Consider the following 15931-nt stretch of genomic DNA (forward strand, 5'->3'; position numbering starts at 1 on the left):
ATTACATTAGGCTGTCAGCGATGTCATAAAATACAACGTTACAGGTTTGGAGCTAAATTTGAAAAAGCTATGTCAATTTTTACGGATGAATGTGTAAAGTGGAGCTTCCGCTGTGACAGTTACGAACACAATTAGTCCTTTGGACTTTGTGCACGTACAACGAACTGGAGACAACTGTCGTCGAACAATAACGACGTTTCGTTCAAAAATATGTGAAGACAATTCTGTCCTGTTGTGAAATATTCGCCAGGAACACGCTCGCTCCTTCGTCGACCCCTCGCGTTTCCCTAAATTAAAAGATAAATAAATTGGTCGCGATAATTGACGGATAATCCACCATTCCCACTCGCACACCTCCCATAATCGAACCGTTTCTGCACCATCGCCGGAATTAAAATCACAATCACCGCCCGGAACTTCACCGGTGTAAACACATTAACTGCGAATCATTTTCCGCGATGTCGGCGCGTTTTATTAAAACTTTCATATATGGGAAAATATTAATGGCGGATGCCGACGCAGGTAGAAACGAACGGCGTTCACGTCGTAAAGTCCTGAATGAGAGCTCAGCCAGTAGAAAAGGAACTGCACAGTCATAAAAGTATATTGCCTATATTTTGCAATGCTGATAAAAGGTTTTGCACATTCATAAACGATCGAACATCTACGTGCAATAAATTGTTTATGCTGAAAATTGGAAGGGTGCATGCTGAAAGGATATTATTACAGGGCCCCGAAGCCACCTACGAATATCAATAATTTTCTTATCACAATAGCGGCATTACCTACGCAATATTTGCCCACCATAAATCACTTCATGTAAAATACGAATCGTTGATAAGTTGATTTTTACGATGATGATGGCGATTTTTTTTCCACATTTTGACAACGTAACGATTCGGAGCCGACGTAATTTTCAACCGCAAGAATTTGTTTCTAAACTAAATTTTGATTATTATTTTTGTGAACGAACGTAAATCATGTGCGTCAAAAATTACAATAAAATATTGATAAAAACAACAACAAACATTGTTACTTCTCATTACCGAGGTCAATGCCATTGTTTTGCCTTTATGCTGATAAAGTTGACGACAGAGTTCGGCATTGTTTATTATTGTACCTACGAGTAGTAAACAAATTGTGTCGTCTTTTGGCTTCCAGGAACATTTTACTGTTTCCTTTCCTTGGCTAAATTTTTCACTCTCCAGCAACATTCCCTACACCTTTAATGTGACAAGAATAAACTGAAAACACCCTTGATCTCTTCACCTTCTAAAAAGTATTTAAAGCGTTTTAAAAGTGGAAATCGTTCATCTCTTCTGGCAATCATCGACAATCCAGTGAACTTGAAACTTTCTTGTTCTACAATATTAGGAAAACTTTTCCAATTACGTTGCAGACGAGAAATAGATCGTCTCAACAATTACTAATTATTACTGTGTTTGTTTTCCCCAAGTTTTTATTGGCTGTATTCATAATTTTAGAATCAAATAGAGGGCTCGATTAATCTCAACATGAAACTTTTCTTCAGGACTTGACAACGAAATCTACTTGAAACCTTGTTAAGAATTAAAGTTTGTTTTTTGGGAAATACTTTGCAAACAAAAGAAATGCACCCGATCTTTATTAACTGCCAAGTAGGTTTACACTTTCAACATAAACCTACATAATCAATACATAAATATCGGGTGTTCATTTAAATTTGTCCTCCTCAAAGTTAGCGTTGAAGAGTCGATTGTGAACACACCACTCGTCAGTCTGCAAAGTAAAACCACAAACAACGTAAAAAGTGAGGTTAGATTTAGACAGCTGATCCGTGATCCGTAATCCGTGGTGCATTCACAATCGACTCATCAACGCCAACCTTGAGGAGAAGTTTAAATGAACACCCGATAAATGAACACCCGATACTAATTTTAAGCGGGAAATTATAATCAAGTTGTAAAATCGAATATTTTGGTTTTTCGTGTTTCGAACCTGAGGGTAAATTCTCCAATTAACAAAAAAAAGAAAAAGACTTGGAACGAATTTATTGAGATGATTAAGATGCTGGCGCTGAATGTCAGTCCAATGTTAAGCAGTGGAAATGAGATTTTTCAAGAAAACAGAAAACCTTACCTCCGAAAATCAAAATCTTTAAAAGATCCTTGTGAGGAAAAAGAATTTGGGATCAGATGCTTTCAGAGGGTCTATTACTGAGTTCTCAAGGATAGCTCAAAAGCAGCGGTGTTGCCTTATCAACGAGCAGGCCCAGTAGGCACCGAAAAATAGTTTTAGCGGCAAAAAAATTGCAGTAAGAGAAAAAAGTAACCAACAGAAAAAAAATGTCTGTAATACATAATAAAAAATAAATAAAAAGCTACCTCCCTAATATTATCGTTTATTCCGGCAGAATATGTACTAACACTTAGTAGGCGCTGCACGATGGGGATTTTATTAAATTTTAGTTCACAAAAGGCACACCAAATTTGCATTTGCTCATTTTTTTTTAACAAACAAAATGTCCGATAGTGAAAGAGTGTACTCTTACCTGAGAAAACTACGATACGATAAAACGTATAGTAGCGGCCGGGAAAAATGGGAATCTGGCTTTTGGATTTAAATAACTTTGGGTTGTATTTGTATTTAATTAAAACTGTCATGATTATCATTATTAGATTTACTACTTCAAGCAGTCGATGGGCACTTTTCTGTTGTAAACCGTCGCCCTTCTATGAGGTAGTTGTTGGCAGGCAAAAATTTGTCGCTGTCGTAAATCTTAAAAATGATAACCCTTACAGTTTTATTTAAATACAGCCCAAAGTTATATACAGGATGTTTCTGAAATACGTGTGTTAATTTTAATCGGTGGAAGAATGCGCCAAATCATGGAACTTTTCTCTATAACATTTTTACGAAAAAGCAATGCAAACTGATTTAAAATTTGGAATAAATTAACCATCAAAGTGTATACCCGCCTATGGGTAAGGGCGAAAATTTTCTGTTGTGATAGAAACAGAGCTTTGTTAAAAAGCTCCACTGTTATAGAAAAAAATAAGTAACCAACATTTAGATTCTCATGGTTACAAAAAATAGAAACTAGTTAATCACACAAAACGACTCGTTTGGTAAAAATTGTGGGGCACGTATTTCAGAAACAGCCTGTATTTACGTCAAGAAACGAGATTCCCATTTTCCCCGACCGCTACTATATCTGTATAGTATCTGTACAGGTATAAACTCTAGAAACAATTATGATATGTTTAGAAGCTTGTTCCAAAAGGCAATCAACAATACCTATTCATACATTTGAGGAATTCTTCAACAGTAATACTTGTCAAGGTCTGGTGTTGTGCTGTCTGTGTTTGCAGTCCTGATTAAATTCAGTTTAGCGTTTTGTCATTCACAATAATTTTTGTTTGTATTGTTATTGGTACTTTAACGAAAGTTCTATTTATTTTGACACTGCATTGACATTGTATAAATGTTAGCACCAATAAATGTTATTATTATTACTTATTTATTTGTAATAATGTTACTACTTAAGTAATAGGTACATTAAAAAAAAAAAACTAAAACACAGTTCTTGTTTTTATTTACCAGATTCTTCTGAACTCTTTTTAAAAGCATATCTTTTCTGTACTCATCTGCTGAATACCGAAACGTTGCGTTTAGTTTACGGTACTATGATGTATGAAAAGTATTCGGCACTAGTGTAGAAAATATTCTTCGTGCTCTAATATAAACAACCAAAGTTAATTATGTAATTGTTATTCGGAGCTGACATGCAAAATTAGGATTACCAATATTACTCATTCTTCATTGTCAATCTACAAGGTGATTGACGAATAGTGTCTGATTTAGCGCCTTTATTCCTGCATCATAAATTATTGTTTCATTAGAATACTTCACTGTTTTTCAGTTTGAATAAAATTTTGTGATCATAGTAATCCGATTTCAGAAAAATGAAACAGTAGTGTCAACCAAATGTGCTAAAATAATTATATTTTTATAAAGAAATCAGGCACTATTCGAGAATCACCCTGTATATATTGTACCCCTTTTTAAGCACATTGTGCGCGCGGAGGAGTGTGAGATTTGGCATAGTTAAAGTTCATATGGAGAAGGAGTGCAGAAAGATCAAATTTATGTATAATATGTGTTACAAATGCATTAAATTAAATTAAATAAAACATTCATTGTTTACGTTCGTACACTGTAAAAAATTAGCGGAGTAAATGCGGGGTGAATTTGGAGTGGATGATTTGTAATTGATTTAATCCCCCCGCAGTGAAATCCACTCCATTTATTAAAAAAAAAAAAAAAACTCTTCGGAGTTAAATATGTACAAAATTCTTTGACTATTCTTTGCCATCACGTGAGTTAGTATTGAAAGTTAATTGCATCGATTTACTGATCAGAAACTTAAATACAAAGGAAGCATTAGTCAATGGAACAAAAATGCGCATCAAGCTTATGCATCCTAATGCTATTGATTGCGAAGTTTTAAATGGAACCGCACGCAATAAGAGAATTTTGATTCCACGTATAAATTTAACATATTTCGGGTATTATTTTACCATTTAACTTTCAAAGAACTCAAATTCTAATTATACCTGCATTTGCGACGACAATAAATAAGTCTCAAGGACAAACATTCGAAAAAATTCGAATTTTATTGATGCAGCCAGTTTTTACACGTACACCCCAGCAAGTAGAGTTCGATCATTTGATGGTTTGAGATTTTATACACATTTCCAACTACAGGGTGTTTTCGAAGTTGAGGCGTTCCTTTTAACATGTGATAGTATGCGTTGTCCTAAAGAATTTTAGCCAAAATCACCTTAGTAAAATGTGTACGGCAATGAAGATACAATAAGTTAATTTTTTTGAAATTTTTGAAACCGGTCCTGCTCAAATTTGCGCTGATTTGTTAGAAATTGGAATTGACAAAAAAAAATCAAATAAGCATGGACGTTAATCAAAACTACTGTCAGAGTTGTCATCTAATTAGTCGAAATGGCTTTATTATTAGGAAAATAATGAGCTCCGTTAATACAAACATTTTAGTTAGATTTAGGCTAAAATTCTTAAGAATAATGTGTAGTACCTCGTGTTACAAGGAACGCGTCAACTTCGAGAACACCCTGTATAACGGTCAAGGGCATTTAGCAAACGATGAACGAGTTTAAAAAAAAAACCTCTACACAGAAGTTTTGAATCAACTACTTTAAGTTCAATGGACAAAAAATATATTAACAAATTCGAAGCACGTATTCTTTATTTCATTTTTTGTATTAATTTCTTTATTTAAATTTTACATAATTTGAAAAAGATAGGCAAATTAACTGTGTAGCCTTGGCGAAACCACTGGCATTAAAAAAACCCAAAGGAAATGTCAAAAAACGCGTTATTGTTTTTTAAATATGGCTTAGTCAAGCTATACCTCAGTTTCCCATCATTCGTATTTTTCAAATAACTCGAAAATTAATGAATAACGGTCGAATTTCGACCGCTGGGCGACCACTAGTTTCCATCATTAAGCGTAGAAAATGAAAATATTTGATGCGCCGTTTGTTTTACGACTTTTTACTTACTGAAAAAAAAAATCAGACAACGTAATTATTACGTCGCCACGAAGGCTTGCTTGTTTCAACGATAAATCTAATTTTTTAACCTTTAGCTAAAAGGTTGTATAAAAACTGTTGTACGTAACACATACGAGTATCGAAAGTGTTTCCACTGAACTCGTAGACTTTCATCGCTCGTGCTAAAATATGCCTAACTGTTCAGTAAAGTCTCACTTACCATACTTGTTACGTAAATAACTAGTTTATACCTACATATTTGAATTTATTTTCGGTTTTCTTATATGTGGGATTAATTTGCTGTTTTGTATATTACGCTAAAACCTTCATTATTAGCTACCTTACGCTCTTACTAAAATGACTGCAATTAACATTCCCGAAAGTATATCAACATAATTAACTAAATTATATTAATAGTAAGCAATTATCATTACAGCGTCTAATTTCTCTTTCATTCTGTTGTCGCGTGACAAAAGTATTAAAGTACATTTATTACAAATACCGTATAATAATAGAACATAAATTGTCATCGCTTGTCAAAAAAAAAGTTGATCGCATTTTTGTCTTCCATGTTATTCATAATTCCCTTTTTAATTAATAAAAATCTCGTAAACTGCGAAACTTGATTTTCTTTTCTGGTTTTCATAATGAGTAATTTCATGATTTTAAATTTTGTTCGCGGTGTACGATTAATATAGGTCATTACTTCAGCAATTCACTATTTAAGACCACTGCATCATTAGTTCCAGTTTAATCGAGACTCTAAACGTGCATTTGGAAATTAACCACACCAAAAAAATCTTGAATAAGAACCTGAAAATGTATTACATTTTCGACTGTTTCGTTGTGACAGCTAAAAGCACAGTGAGGAACGTAAATAACTGTATTTTGAATCCCACAGACCATGCTAGAACTAGACTTAAAACAAGTGATGGCAAAACAGTTCACTAAACTAAATTGTCAAAAAAAAAGAAATATTTCATTTAATCTAATAATTTTGATACTAAAGTAAACATTTGAAGGTAGATACAGGGTGGTCCCGATATAATCTGCCAAAAAAATTCTGGGTCATTAGAAGGATCTAACAAGTCCAAAAAACCCCCCTTCGTTAGGTCCAAAATAATGGGGATAAATTAACCCCTATCCACACGCTGCTGACAACAAAAATACGTACCTACTCAGGAATTAATTGTTGGTGTTTGTAAGGATGACAGTATCTAAGCAACATAGGTACCTGTATCGTTTATGACAAATTTCAAATCTGACAAACTAAATCAAATTAATGACATTTATTGAAAACGCTGTAACTGCGTGCGTTAATTCACCAGCTTATTTAGGTACAAAAGCTGATTTTGTAGACTGAGATGAATGAGTAATAAATAAAGTGGTGTTCCTCAATGTGTAAATAAATGTAGAGGTAGTGTGTGCAAAATTGTGGAAGAACTGTGTAATAAGAGTATCGTCTTAATTGTGGTTAAATAGCCAAAATAATGTATTGAATAAATTTATTTGTACTTTACATATTCGTACTTTCAACTCTAACTGAGAATATCTACTAACTAATGAAAGGTAAACTAGACTAGAAACATTATTTGCCTTCCGTTGGCATTTAAGCACATTTGAGTACGCTGGTACCAATTTTCATAAACAGAATTCAGCATTTCTGGGTTTTTACGAATCTGGTTCGCGGCGTCTGTTACGCGTTTCTGGAGTTGGCTTTTTGTATTTATTTCAACTTCGTATACCAAATCTTTCGTGTGGCCTCAAAAATTAAAATCCAGAGGGGTTAAATGGAGGATCGGGGACGCCATCGTATTGGAATCAGTCAGAACCAACCTCACATAAATGCAGATGTAGCTCCACAAAAGTACAACGAGACGGAAGGACTCCTTCAGGAAAACGCTCGCCGTATGGGAGCCTTGCCGGTCTTGAATTACCACGTGTTTCGCCATAGAGTAAATGCAAATCGGCGTATTCTTGTTTCGTGAATTTCGTAACGTTTTGAAGGATTAGCAAATTTAAAATTAAACTTGACAAATGTCATAGGTGTTGCAGGTATTGTTGCTAAAGAAATCGCAGCTAAGTAACCAGAATTACCTTTTTAAAACCGATTAACTCATTAGCGTACAGCAAATTTTGACCAAATTTTCTATTATTTTTATCTCGAAAACGAAAAGACTTTTATTAGAAACTTTTTTTGTGTATGAGTTCTACTCATCGTCACCTATTACTGGATTTCTTCTGGCAGGTTATATGGGGACCACCCTGTATTTATACATATTTTTTTAAAAATTGATACATATTTAAAAAAAAAGAGAACAAACAAATTTCGTACCGTGATATGATTTAACAGAAATCTAGAAAATAATCGATTACGTATCTACGACTAAAACTGATTGTATATACGTACGCAAAAAATAGTAAAATTTGCATTGACAATAAACCGCACAGTGGCTGCTGCATTTAAATTTTCATTTAAATGGAAACGGGTACGGAAAATGCATTTTTATTCCATAAACAGTAATTAAAATTCTCTCTGGCTGGAAATTTTTTCATATGCAGACGCAACCAAAAAAGCTGGATTAGTAATTATTTGTAAAGAGCTTTTCAAAACGAAAGCTCTTTATTTGTCGGACTTTTGAAGAGGAAATATTTATCGTGTTTTTCTGTAATTTAATCTAAATCATCAGGAAAAAACCTGCAAACAATTTGTTATTGACAACTGACCGCAAAACGACTGCCGCATTTACATTCTCATTTAACCAGACCGGAGTGTGGAAAGTGCATTTTTATTCGACACGTCAAAGAAACATAAACAGTGATTAGTATTCCCCCGTTTTTTCACATTTTTTAAGGTGAAAGTGGAACCACAAGGGCCGAATTAATTATTATTTATTTATAAAAACTATTCCAAAAGGAAATTCTTTATTAGGAGGAAAAACACGAGCGAAAATATTTAGCATGTTTTTCCTTAAAAGCGGAAAGAGAGAGAAAGAGTATGAATTCAAAACTCGCCGGCATGTATAAATACAAAAATTTTCGCATAATGAAAGCCATTTGACACGGCCTTTAATTATGCAAATTCCCTCCAATAACTTCTTCCCAACAAAAGAACTTCTTCGACAAAAGTACACAAGCTACCAGTATTGAAACTCCGAACAACACATAAAGACCTATTACGAACTTTGACCCTCTTGTTGGTGCTCTCGCAAGGAGAATCGCTCTCGATAAATAGAAGCTTCGGCGGCTCATTAGCAATAAACGTCTTGTAATTTTCGTCGAAACCAGGCACGTAATCGCATTTTTCCCTTGCCGAATACCATTTTAGCAACATAAATGTCAACCCGGAGCCGTTTATTAATTAGTAATGCCATTAATAACGACGGCACCGAAACATTAAAGTGGTTCATTACCCAAACGTGCGAAAGTGGAAATGGGCCGTATTTTTATTAAGACGTCACAATTCGAATTAAAATACAATAACCGCACTGGCGACCGGATCGCATAAATCCCACCTCCGGAAAACACGACGACGCTTTCAAATCGTATTATTAAAAACACTCAACTCCCAAGTAATTTCATAAATACTGCACCGGTGCCAGTTTACGTGTTGTGACACGTTGTTATTACTCGCTCGTTTGAAATTATATGCTAATGCTTCTATTTCAAAGCTCCATAAAATTAAAACAATATAAATCTCGCGAGAATTAACAACTCGCCACCGGATATTTCGATAATTCCGAATTTAACGCTTGGAAGCTAGCTCGACCGAAACTCTTTTCAACTTCTCGGAGAGTTGAGGTGCACTCGTTTTACGGATGCCAACAGCAGTTAGTAGACAAATGCCAGAACAAATGGGCTAAGGCGGACACCGTTCCAACTCTCGAATGGTGTCACCACAACGCCGTGTTTCCGTTGAAGACGCATTTTTAGAAACTGCTCTAAAATAACAATGTTGGATGTGGACTGGACACCATTCAAAAACCAGTCAAGGGAGTTAAGCTGTTGACACACGACCAGGTCACACTTGTTCGACTGGATAGAGTAATGAATGCGCAAACGTATCCGTGTTCCGAGTTAATCAATTTAATCTTGTATTAAAATATCATGCGGATACGCCATGTAGATGTAATATGCAAAATAATTCCGCGGCTTACACGGTTGAAACATGTGAAACTCATTTACGAGCGTTCCGAATCTGGATGGAAAAGCTCCAACGTTTTGAGCTTGCGGGGGACGGCGCGCGTGGAAAAATCTAAAGAGTCTACAAGTAAAAACACTAAAGCTGTGATGATCTTGCAAATTGATAATTGACGTATTGACAAACTCGTTACGTACAGTCGGCTTATTTGACTTTGATGGATGGTACTGTTGTGTTGACTGACTGTTACGACGATAGAGCATAGTTTGCAACTTGTAGAGCTTAATTCGATGTGCTGCATTGGTTAAAGATAGTGGTTGAAGTACATGTTGAATGACTCTCCAACAATCTTGTCAACAGTGTAGAATGTCAGACATTTATTAATTATAAAAACTGTAATACGCGATTTGGTTGTAATGTTTTATTTTCAAAAAGACACCGGTTTAATTTTAAAATTGCAAAAACTGTCTTAATACAATTTGTGAATCTTTAAAAAAATTCTAAATCGTACATATAGATAATGGTAGTAGCATTGCCATTAGAAAAGAGTAAAATAATGCATGTAATTAGAATAAAATGAAATTGTGAAATTTTGCTTTAAGAATCAAGGGTCAATTCTTTTACTACAGCAACCGCATCGTCGCCGTCGCCATATTAATGTGAAAAACCTCCCGGAAACAATAATTTGTCCCTTGAGTAAAAATGTTCAGCAACAAGCTTCCAGAGATGACTTATCTCAAGTTCACAACGTAACAACAAAATTTGAATCAAAAAGTATAACTATAACGGGTGTTCAAATGAAAAGTTCATCAAATTGGCTATGACTTTTTGATGAAAGAAAACAGTGCGAAAATGGGATGATGCCTTCTTTGACAGATGTCGGTTGTGTTTTGCGAGTGTAACGTCTTTGTTTGTGATGAGTTTCGTTTTCTGTCGAAAAACATCTATCCGACAATTGAGTCAGCAAATTAATCTCTCACACAATGTTAGACAAGAATTTACATCTTTATCCCTACCATGTCATAGCAGTGCAGAAATTGAAGCCAGCACATTATCCAAGAAGATTACATCGTTGCAATTGACTTGTCGAAAACGTAAGCAATAATCTCTTGGTGTGCATTTAATGCTTTCAACATAAAAAACACATCTAACCTAAAATTTTGCAGATTGCAGATCGCTGCGACTTTCGTCAAATTAAGAGTTTTGTATTCAGTGTTACCAAACATGTAGCCAGAGACATGTCCTGCTCTAACTATAAACCTTTTTGAGAACCTGGCACGGATATGACATATAAAATAAATTTATTCACAAATGTCACTTCTTAACGTGGTCCTAACCTAACTTTTGCCATTGATCATCTAATGCTGTGAAAAATTCAGAGGCTACTTGATGAACTTTTCAATTAAACACTCGATAAATCACTGTTGTTCACAAATTTTCTATTTCACTAAAAATCAATTAAAAAGTTACTAAAAGCGTTAAAAGAAAAAAAACAAGAAAAAAATAAGAGAGATCGCTTTATCAGATTCTTAGATATTTTAAAAAGCATATTAGCCATAAAGTGTTTGAAAACTTTTAAAAAAGCATAAAAATTGGGACATTTTGACTACTACCATAACATGATGTGTAATATCAATTTTAAAACTACCCATAAAAACATCTGAAGTCCATATTACATTTTTTTGTGACAGAGCAAAATTTGACAAGGAATATTAATTTAAGGGATAGTCCAGCAATTTAAACAAAATATTCTTCTCTAGTACCTCCTTCTTGAAAAAAAAGAGTTTGGAAAATGTGTCTCTAAAACCCTGCTTGGAAATTCCCAAAATTCATAAATTTATGACGATTTGAGTTTTTTCGAAAGCAAGTTTTCTCTCAAAATATACTCAACGGATTGACTTCAAATTTGGTGTGCACTTTCAATGTACACCTGTGCTCATCGCCGATAACCAGAATTAGCCAAAATTCGACAAAAAAAAAAAAAAAAAAACAATTTAGTTTCAAAATTTCTTAATTTTCAATATATTTTTCTCATTTTGGTACTGGATCTGGGCACACTTACACTAATTACGTAACTTATTCGTTTCTTTTTTTGAAATGAGCAGACCTGCTGAAATCATGACGGCCATTTAGGAATTTTTCTTTTTGCGCATATACCTGATGTCTTTTAACGAGAATAATTTTAATTTTATTTGTTTGATTATTTCCTTCATGTGTTTAGCAACCAATTGCGTGACAAATATTGACCAATCAAAACGAGAAAACAAAAAATAATCCGATAAAATTTCTCTAAAATGCACGTGCTAATCTGATAAAAAATGTCGGTACCTGATCTTTTTTTTTTTATTATTTTGAATAAAAAGGATTGGAAATAATGCGTTTGGTTTTATTCTATTGAGGAAATAATCAGCCGTATACCTCTCGTGCAAAATTTTAATATAGGAAATTTTTTTGCTAATGAACTCAAACATCCATAAATTATTCGGTCAGAAGACCAATTATTATCAAATAAAAGCCCTCGACTTCGTCTCGTGCTCTTATTTCCTAATAATTGGTCTTCTGACCTCATTTATGGATGTTTTCGTTCATTAGCAAACAAAATTTCCGATAAAAAATTTTGCACTTGGGATATAATATGTGAAAAATGTGTGCATATATGTATAATGAAAGCACTAACATCATTCGATCAGTGAAATTCAGCAGTGTCAGGTGTAGTCAGTGTTTCGATGGGTGACCACCGGGGAAACCATGTTTCAAGGTCGCATCTTCAACACTTCGTAGCTTCATTACTTGCTTTCAGTATTGTGTGTAATCAGCAATGTCGTATAAACTAACTCCGACGTAAAAAGTGGTGTATGGCTTTCAAAGGAATTACTGTAAGTTTATTTGTCAAAACAGTTTCCACCATAGGAAAATAAAACTATGAAAACTATCAGTGTATCAAAACTTTAAAAACTTTCATAGTTTAACAAAATCCCCAATAAAAGTTATGGCAAGATTCCATTTTTGTAGCGATATAATAAAAAAGAAGTGAAAGCAGTTGAGAACCTTCTTGATTGTAGCCAAGGCACTTTGCATTGATTTTGACATATACATATTAATTTCCTGTACACACAGAAAGACTGAATTTTTCTTATTAATTTATTTGTATTATTAAAGACTGATAATTCTTTTGTAACTTTCTGTACCGACTTCTTAAAAATACAAATAATGACGTTCAGCTTACTATTTGTTTTTTTGAACATTTAACAATTTATTTGTTTCGTTAAGACGTAGTTTCACTTAGCACGTTAAATATTCAGCAGACTCGCTGCACTTTTTGAATTTTAATATAACGCTTTCTTGGTGAATAAACCCGGTCTTCCACTTGGGACGCATTGTAACATTCGACTACAGAATTCCCGAGCACTTCGCGACTTCCTCTCATCGTAATTCATCCTCCTCGACGAAACTCAATCGAAAACTTGCTGCACCTTATTTAATCCGACACGGTTGCACTCTAACGAGAAATTAAAAGTTTCAATTCTGTCGCTGTATCAACATCAATTCAGTTTTAATATCCTGAAATGGTCGCGTTTAATTACTGCACGTCCTCGTTAAAAGGATTTTGCGGCGAACCCCGTCGCTGATTTAAATATTCAATATACATTTGCGACACTTATTTGAATATTACGACGGTAATAAGTTTTTATGGCCGAACCCCGACACCACGGTAATTCCCCCAAGTTTCCCTTCGTTAAGGCCGCTTTCAGTCGCCGTGGTCAACCCTCGTGCACGTACAATTCCGGGGGCTCCGTGTAAATATGATTAAGAACAACAATCTGGCTTTTCAATTCATCTAAAACAAATGTGTTACGCATTCTAATTCTATTCAAACGACTGTTCGTTAAGCGAATTTAATTACAAAGACCACTGGTGTGGATGTTGCATTCACAGAAGAACTGCCGTAATGGATCTACCTCATCATGGACCCGACACATCGCGATACGAACAGATTACAAAATAATCACGGGTGAAATCCGGTGGTGATTAAATTTTAATTTAACATGAGTCGTTGCCTGGCTACAATTTATTTAGTCTTAAAGTTTAGAGGTTGCGACTGGTCCCTTTCAGCAAACTCATCACGACCCGATGTTTTATCAAAAACAATGTTGGCAACACTTAGTAAATTACAATTTAGTAAAATCTTGAATCATTTTTCTTCGACACCTTTTAGTTGACTGTTTATTGATATCCCTATTCTAATTTTTATATTTCTATTTCTACAAAGCTTTATTCTTCCTCATCCTACTAGTTTGCATCGAAGTGATGGAACAATAAACAATAATGTCATCAACAACGTTTTATTTTTTCGCCACCACCCTGTTTTCCATCATACAGTTCGTCGCTCAATGACTGCACCAACCAATTTGATTTAAAAGCGTCCCTCGAAGGGGGACCAAATTTATTAATAACATTCGATCGCATCCCTTAAATATATTCAGAAACTGAACTTTGTTCACTTTGCTGAAAGTGGTGTCGTTTAAGCACGAATGCTTTTCTATTTTAGGCAATATAGAACGTCTGCAAAAGTTCAACGACTCCCAAACGCTTTCGTTGATTCTATTATAATTCTATGGATTTCACAAACTCACGTCACAACAGAAATAAACCAATCAGGACCACAAGAAAATTGGGGCCTAAAATAAATTCGAAAATTGACCTACGAACTCCGAGTCTGTAATTTCCATCGATTTTTCCCACAGCAATTGAACAAATTGGTAAATAATAGTTATTTACGTATAGAAGGCCGAAAGATTAATTTTACGCCCGCGAACGAAGTTTGAGGCCCGACGAAGGAGGGCCTTTATTCGTCCAAGGGCGTAAAGGTCTTTCGGCCTGAGATACGTACAACGTTTTACGCACAACTGCCCAAATAAATAAATAAAATAAATAACAAATAAATAAACAAATTATCCAAATGTATTCTACAAACATTATTTTCCCATTTGCGGGCTTTTTGCTTTGGTTTACAGCCCGCCGGGCCTGTAAAGTTACTTTACCGCCCGCCAGATGTAAAAGGTTTCGTTCATGGTAACTAAGATGTAAACCAACTTTTCTAATGCAGTTGTGCGTAAAGATTATTAACAACAGTACACCGAGGGAGATGAATTTTATCACGATATAAATAGCTCTGACTAAAAATGACGAAGAAACACAATCCCAGCCAGCTACTTGAAAATTTCTGGCACCTTTTGAGTATCACTTCTAATTCCAAACATTTCTATTTCGATAGAGTGAACAAAAATTGTATTAGATCCTATTAAAATGAAGATTTAAAACCGACACAACAATCACCCGACCACCGAACCAGAAGGATAACGTGTTTGGGGTGTAATGCATGTTTCTTTGTACGTTTGTGCATCCCTGCAGCCTTAAATACTGAACCGATTTCCACTGGATTTTCATTGGTGGATAGCTCATTCATCCATGAGTCACGGAGGATGTACAACATCACACTATCTGATCAACGTCTTTGGCAGTATACAGGGTGATTTTGAAAGTTGTGCAGATATTTTAATCACGAGCTACTGGCTTCATGTAGAACTCGGAAAAAATATTTAAAAAATTCTATGTCAAAAAATAAAATGACGTTTATTTTTTGAGCTACAATTTTTTTAAATTGCTTTTAGTCTTCTACGTTGTCAAACAACCTCGTAGGTAAAATTTCGGCACATTTTAAAAATACACTCTGTATACCATATTTTATAAGACGTACACCAATGCGGTTTCCTTGTTTTAAAGCATATTTCCTATAGGTTACTTCGTATTGGCGTACATTTTATAAAACAACAAGGGTGTATTTTTAAAATGTGCCGAAATTTTACCTACGAGGTTGTAGGAGAACGTAGAAAACTAAAAGCAATTTAAAAAAATTGTAGCTCAAAAAATAAATGTCATTTTATTTTTTGACATAGAATTTTTTAAATATTTTTTCCGAGTTCTACATGAAGCCAGTAGCTCGTGATTAAAATATCTGCACAACTTTAAAAATCACCCTGTATACAAAAACTAATCAACTAATTATGCATCTGTTAACTAATAAGTATTTTTCGTTTTTTGGGTTTTTTATTTCTTCTTGATTGTTACAAAAAATTCTGCTAGTGTGTAGTTCTTTGATGAAACTTAAATGAACTTGTGAACAGTAATTTCGACTCTAAATCTCAGACAATTCAGCGTTCAT

At 34.4% G+C, this 15931-nt stretch overlaps 1 protein-coding gene across 9 annotated transcripts in view; it reads right to left on the minus strand.

The window, feature by feature from the left end:
* LOC138128267 (serine/threonine-protein phosphatase 2B catalytic subunit 2-like) overlaps positions 1-15931 on the minus strand; it is a 144613-nt gene that overhangs the window by 90784 nt on the left and 37898 nt on the right. The window lies entirely within an intron of this gene.

The sequence above is a fragment of the Tenebrio molitor genome, chromosome 1 (genome assembly GCF_963966145.1).
Source record: "Tenebrio molitor chromosome 1, icTenMoli1.1, whole genome shotgun sequence".
Taxonomy (NCBI): Eukaryota; Metazoa; Arthropoda; class Insecta; order Coleoptera; family Tenebrionidae; genus Tenebrio; species Tenebrio molitor.